Source organism: Triticum urartu, chromosome 1A (genome assembly GCF_056163025.1).
Source record: "Triticum urartu cultivar PI428250 chromosome 1A, HENAU_Tu73, whole genome shotgun sequence".
NCBI lineage: Eukaryota > Viridiplantae > Streptophyta > Magnoliopsida > Poales > Poaceae > Triticum > Triticum urartu.
The window spans coordinates 355321077-355327950 of record NC_141873.1 but is presented as its reverse complement, the minus strand read 5'-3'; the positions used below and the strand labels follow the sequence as shown (position 1 = coordinate 355327950).

General features: G+C 47.0%; 1 pseudogene; it reads right to left on the bottom strand.

Moving 5' to 3' along the window:
* Nucleotides 1-5932: 5932 nt before the first annotated feature.
* On the bottom strand, nt 5933-6589 carry LOC147991205 (uncharacterized; annotated as a pseudogene).
* Between the last annotated feature and the right edge of the window lie 285 nt (nt 6590-6874).

Below are 6874 nucleotides of genomic sequence, written 5' to 3'. Positions count from 1 at the left end.
TTTGGCAACAACGTTTGTATATTCAACTACTCTTCCTGTGCACCAGCTATTTGAAGCGGTGATGGAAGTATCTGGAGTGAAAACAAGGTATTCAGAGCAGACAATGCTACATGCTGAAGCAGACATCTTGCTGGTTACAGAGAGCTCCTCAGAGGAGGATTCAGAGACTGATGACCAGTCCTATTTTCCCCCTGAGGTCTATGCTCAAACTCGGCAGGGTTATATTTCCCACGTCATGCATGTTGTCTTGCATTGCTTAGTTTTTACATCATATATGGATTGCCATCTGCTTACTTGCTTACTATATAAATCATATATTTGAATTATATCATGCCATCATGTTTACATAGTACGCACACATCATCTATCTGAATTATGGCATGGCAACCCATTTAATAAAGACATCATATAGTTATATCATCTCATCATGTTTAGTGTTTACAGTCATCATATTTTGAATTATGGCATTCTATCTGTGAATGTATGTGAATTATGGCATGCCAACCTATTTAATAAACACATTATATAGTTATGTCATGTCATCCTGTTTACATAGTCTCATATTTTGAACTAGGTCTTTCCATCTTTTTTAGTTAGCCATCATAATGTGAAATTGTGTCATGCTATCCTGTTTAGTTAGCCATCATATATGTGAAATTGTGTCATGCTATCCTGTTTGGTTAGACAACATAAATATGGATCATTTCATGCCCTCTTTTATTCCCCACTATCCATTGCACCTGTCTATCATACAATGTCTATACTTTCAATAACTTTTCTTGTTTATCAGCCATTTGAATTGGAGAGCGTGATGGCAGTATCTAAGGGAGTAACAACACGGTCTTCAGAAAAGATAGTGCTACTAGTTGATGCAGATAGAACCACAGTTGTACTTGCCCAAGGACCAGATCCACCACACATAACCCAGACTCTCGCAGATTGTACCCCTACCCAGTTGGACAAAGAACTAGCTATACCCCTTCTAACCCCAACCCCGGCAGATAGTAACCCAGCTCTAGTTGACACAGCACCGTCTCCACCACAGAGCACCCAAACACGAGTAGTTAGTAAGGGAACTACAGTGCCCAAAGCATGAGGACCACCACTCCGAATCCCAACTCAACGCTTAAAGGAGAAGAAGATTTGTTCTCAGGTCAGGTTCTGTAGCCATGGTTCATACTCCTTTGCTCTTGCATGACTGTATTTACTCATACCAACTATTTTCAAATTTGAAGGATGGAATTGAAACTCCAATGGCGCAACAGGTATGTTTTAAACCTGTTTATTTAACTGGTTTGCTGTTGTAACCTGCTCTATGTTGATTTCAGTTTCAATTGAATAAACAGTTATGTTCTCATGTCATGCACATTACAAGTGTTGTTATTGCTCTATAGTTACCCACACTTATATTCTGTCTATTCTGCTTTGTCTTGAACAAATATTATTTGAACTGTGTCTCTATCTTGATTTGGCAACAAAAACTAGAATGATATAGACCATAAAGTGACCATGGTACATAGATATATGTCTGTTTCATGCTGTTATACTGTCCACTTTACAACTAAACTCATTTACCAAAATGAGTTTCATATACAACATGGTAAACATGTGATGTGTGTGCTTGTTTCTCTTTTAGAATGCGGATAAAATATTGGAGAACAGTACCGCGTTATCCAATGGTAAAGGAAATAATGCAGATAAGGTTCAAGATAGTGAGACATCCCTGTTGGTCTCCAAGAAAGCTGATAAAAACTATCTTCACGACAGTGAGGGAACCCAAAAGTCCTGTCTTGATGTAGTGTTCGAGTTACTGGCCACTACTGCTGGCACAAGCTCTTCGAACTCGCTGCCTGAAGCAGTTCATCTTCTTGCGTCTCAACTTCAAGTTGAAAGACATCGATCAGATGTGCTGCGACAGGAAGCTGAAGGACTTAGGAAGTCCCTGCAGAATTCAGATGCATATTTTCTGGTGCAACAGCAAGCGCTGGAGGATTTAAGCACCAAACAAGAGAAAGTTAATAAGCTTGCTAAGAATCTTGCCAGCATTATGGGTACCCAGGATATTGTTTCTTGAGATCTTCTGAAGTGGTTTCAGTTCTGGATTTGTTTTGCTGCGGCATTTATTTGCGCTGGTCGCCAACTTTGTCAACCAGTGTATATGATATGCTGCTTTGTTCCCTATATTTGCACCGGTGGCGAACTTTGATGCCCAATGGATGTAATATATGTAATAGCCGTGATAGCCTAGTGTTAGTTGCTTGCTTATTTATTTCCTTATTGTCTTGTTTATTTGTTTGCTTGTAGTCATTGCAGTTCTTTTTCCGCGGTTAGCTAGTGGCTGCAATAACCTATTTTTTAAAACTAGGCCACAATAACCATGGGCTAATATTTACTGTAGTGACACTGGGCCTCCTACTGGCCGTAGAAACAGTGGGCCTTCTACGAGCCGTAGAAACAATGGGCCTTCTATGGGCCGTAGAAACAATGGGCCTTCTACGGGCCGTATTATCAATGGGCCTTATACGGGCCGTATAATTGATTGGCCAAACATGGGCCAAACAGACCGCATTATGGCTGTAAACGGGCTAGAGTTGGAATCGTCCGTTCATGGGCCGACCATAATGGGCCATCATTAATAGGCTGTATTTGATGACGCTATGAAATCGGCCCAACGTATTAATGGACCACAAACGGGCCGATTGTAACCACGGGCTGAATTTGGCACACAAGCAGAAAATGACAGTAATGGGCCGCAAGTAAACGAATGCTGGAAATGAGCCCAAGAATAAATGGGCTCTGAGAAGGCCGAAAGATAACATGGGCTGGAAACGGCCCAACGGAATAATGAGCCATTAATGGGTATAAAGTGATACACTGTTCATTACGGGCCGTTAATGGGTGTAAAGTGATACACTGTTCATTACGGGCCAGTTTCACCGCGGGCTGTTAGTAGGCCAAGAGTTACATAGGGCCTCATATGCGCCGAAAGACGTCATGGGCCATACATGGGCCAGAAGTGAAAACATGCTAGAATCATATTGGATGGCCCAGATGACGCTACTGGGCCTAATTCGGATAGGGCGTAACGGGCCTTGGGTTAGCGGGCTGTAAATGGGCTATATTCGAATAGGCCGTTAACAGGCTTTCCATGGGCCAGCCCGCCAGCTTTTGACCAAGTCAAACGGGCCGGCCTTTTCACAGGAATGGGCCTCTGTTGGGACGTGCCACGTGTCGACGTATCATAGGCGCCTTCCGTCCAATGAGTGGTTGACATCTGTCCCAATGATGAGCCGACACGTGTTTCCTGCAGCCAATGATGATTTTACACGTGGAAAATCCCCATTGGTCGGGGCTGTTAACGGGTTATCGGATCCAAAACCCGATCCGGTAGCTTAACGGCATTCCGTTACGGTGGATGCCACGTGTCGGTCACCCTTGACGAAAGCACTTCTGTGACACGCGATTTATCATCATGGAAGTGGACACTTCCGTCATGATAATTTTGGTAATGTCATGGAACACTTCTATGACAGCACAGGTATGACTATCTTGATTCTGTCATAAATTTGTCATGGATGTACATGCATGACAAAAAAAGCGACCTACTGTGAGAAACACGTATCATCACGGAAGTGTTTTTTTTTTAGTGTCAGGCCACGTCGGCTCACGCCCACGTTACCGCGGTGTTGACCCAGGCCTGGGCCGACGCCGCCTCCAGCTTCTCCTCGGCCCTGTTTCGGTATCGCTAGGCCAAGCCTTCAGTGTCGGCCGGGTCTAGGCCGAGGTCCGGGCCGGCCGCCTCCTCGTCCCGGTCAACGGCGCTGGTCCGGGTCCTCCAGTACACGGCGCCCTCGGTGGACGCGGCGTCCGCCACCGCCAGTGCCAGTTAGATCGGCGACCTGAAGCTCAATAAAGTAAACAAACAAGAACCAAGCAGGGCTGCTCGGCCATTCAAATTCAACAAGAAAGGAACTTACCCAGGCACTACCGGAACGGTGGGTCTCGCCGGCCTCGCCTACGAAGCGCCGCGCCTCCTCTTGGCATGCGGCTTCGCGCTGGCGGCCGGGTTCGCCGCGCGCTGATACATCTCCAACGTATCTATAATTTTTGATTGTTCCATGCTATTATATTATCAACCTTGGATGTTTTATATGCATTATATGCTATTTTATATGATTTTTGGAACTAACCTATTAACCTAGAGCCCAGTGCCAGTTTCTGTTTTTTCCTTGTTTTTGAGTATCGTAGAAAAGGAAAACCAAACGGAGTCCAATTGACCTGAAATTTTACGGACATCATTTTTGGACCAGAAGAAGCCCACGGAGTATCGAAGATGGGCCAGAAGTGTCCTGAGGCACCCATGAGGGTGGGGGCGCGCCCTACCCCCCTAGGCGTGCCCCCTACCTCGTGGCCACCTCGGAACCCCCCTAACTTGTCCCCGACGCCAACACCTCTTATATACAGAAACCTCCAGAAAATAACCTAGATCGGGAATTCCGCCTCCGCAAGCCTCTGTAGCCACCGAAAACCAATCTAGACCTGTTCTGGCACCCTGCCGGAGAGGGGAATCCCTCTCCGGTGGCCATCTTCATCATCCTGGCACTCTCCATGACGAGGAGGGAGTAGTTCACCCTTGGGGCTGAGGGTATGTACCAGTAGCTATGTGTTTGATCTCCCTCTCGTGTTCTTGATTCAGAACGATCTTGATGTGTCGCGAGCTTTGCTATTATAGTTGGATCTCATGATGTTTCTCCCCCTCTACTCTCTTGTGATGAATTGAGTTTTCCCTTTGAAGTTATCTTATCGGATTGAGTCTTTAAGGATTTGAGAACACTTGATGTATGTCTTGCATGTGCTTATCTGTGGTGAAAATGGGATATCACGTGATCCACTTGATGTATGTTTTGGTGATCAACTTGTGTGTTCGGTGACCTCGTGAACTTATGCATAGGGGTTGGAACACGTATTCGTCTTGACTCTCCAATGGAAACTTTGGGGCACTCTTTGAAGTTCTTTGTGTTGGTTGAATAGATGAATCTTAGATTGTGTGATGCATATCGTATAATCATACCCATGGCTACTTGAGGTGACATTTGAGTATCTAGGTGACATTAGGGTTTTTGTTGATTTGTGTCTTAAGGTGTTATTCTAGTACGAACTCTATTATAGATTGAACGGAAAGAATAGCTTCGTGTTATTTTACTACGGACTCTTGAATAGATCGATCAGAAAGGATAACTTTGAGGTGGTTTCTTACCCTACCATAATCTCTTCGTTTGTTCTCCTCTATTAGTGACTTTGGAGTGACTTTTTGTTGCATGTTGAGGGATAGTTATATGATCCAATTATGTTATTATTGTTGAGAGAACTTGCACTAGTGAAAGTATGAACCCTAGGCCTTGTTTCCTAGCATTGCAATACCGTTTGTGCTCACTTTTACCACTTGCTACCTTGCTATTTTTATATTTTCATATTACAAAAACCTATATCTACCATCCATATTGCACTTGTATCACCATCTCTTCACTGAACTAGTGCACCTATACAATTTACCATTGTATTGGGTGCGTTGGGGACACAAGAGACTCTTTGTTATTTGGTTGCAGGGTTGTTTAAGAGAGACCATCTTCATACTACGCCTCGCACGGATTGATAAACCTTAGGTCCTCTAGTTGAGGGAAATTTGATACTATCCTACAAACCTCTGCACTTGGAGGCCCAACAATGTCTACAATAAGAAGGTTGTGTAGTAGACATCATGCGCTTCACGACTGGGGCTCGGGGCGCGACGTTGTCCTTCCCATGCAGCCGGCTCGCCACCGTCGCCCCCTGGGGACGACCCGGCGCCAGCCGCGCCGCCGCCTTTCCCACCCAACACCACTACAACAACAACTCGCGTCAGCACCCCCCGTGCAGCCTCGCACCCGACAACTCAAGAAATATGGAAGACAAACTTACCAGCAAGGCGCCCTGCGCCACCATCGGCGGCGGCCTCTTCCTCCTCGCCGTGGGCCGCGGGCTCCTCCAAGCCAGCCCGCACCACATGCGTCGGCACCCAGTCATACGAATGCCAGATGGCATTCGGAAGCACCTCTCGCATTGCTTCGGGACGAATGAGAAGATATGCAGTAGCAAAGTACAGGGACCAGGGACTTACAATGGGTGTCGGGTTCGCCTGGCTATACGGAGGCTTCCCGAACTCCGATTCCTCCCGTAGCACGGCCTTGGAGATGTCATTGACTCGGCGGGCGACCTGGTCTGCCCCCAGGCGCAAGTTCGACATGCGGTTGGGGTCTTGGAGGCCAGTCAACTGGTCAATGATGTGGGTGCGCTGCTGCAGCGGAAGCACCCGACGCCTGATGAAAGCAGTGATGAGGTCGGTCTCGGTGAGCCCTTCCCACTCCGTCATCTTCGACACCCGCTGGCACAGGTTGAGCACCTCCTGCGATGGGTGCCAGGGATAATAACTCTAGTTATGTTTCTCCCGCGGCGGCGCGTCGATGAAAGGTGGCAGGTTGATAAAGTCTGTGCCGAGGTTGCAGACGTAGAAGGAGTTCTGCCACTTCTTGGTAGAGTCCTCCAGCGGCATCATGGGGCAGCCCCCACTCGTCCGCCTGTAGATGACGCCGGCCCTGCATTCGGACATCTCCCCATCTTTTGGCCCTTGCTGCTTCAAGGAGAAGAAGCGCACCCAGAGATTGATCGAGGGCTTGACCCCCAGGTACCCCTCGCAGAGGGTGATGAAACCAGAGAGCTACCCAATGGTGCCTGCACCAAGATGATGGGGCTGGAGCCTGAAGAACTCCAGGAAGTTGCGGAAGAAGCTGCTCACAGGGAGGTCGAACCCGCGCTTGAAGTACGGGTAGGATACCAT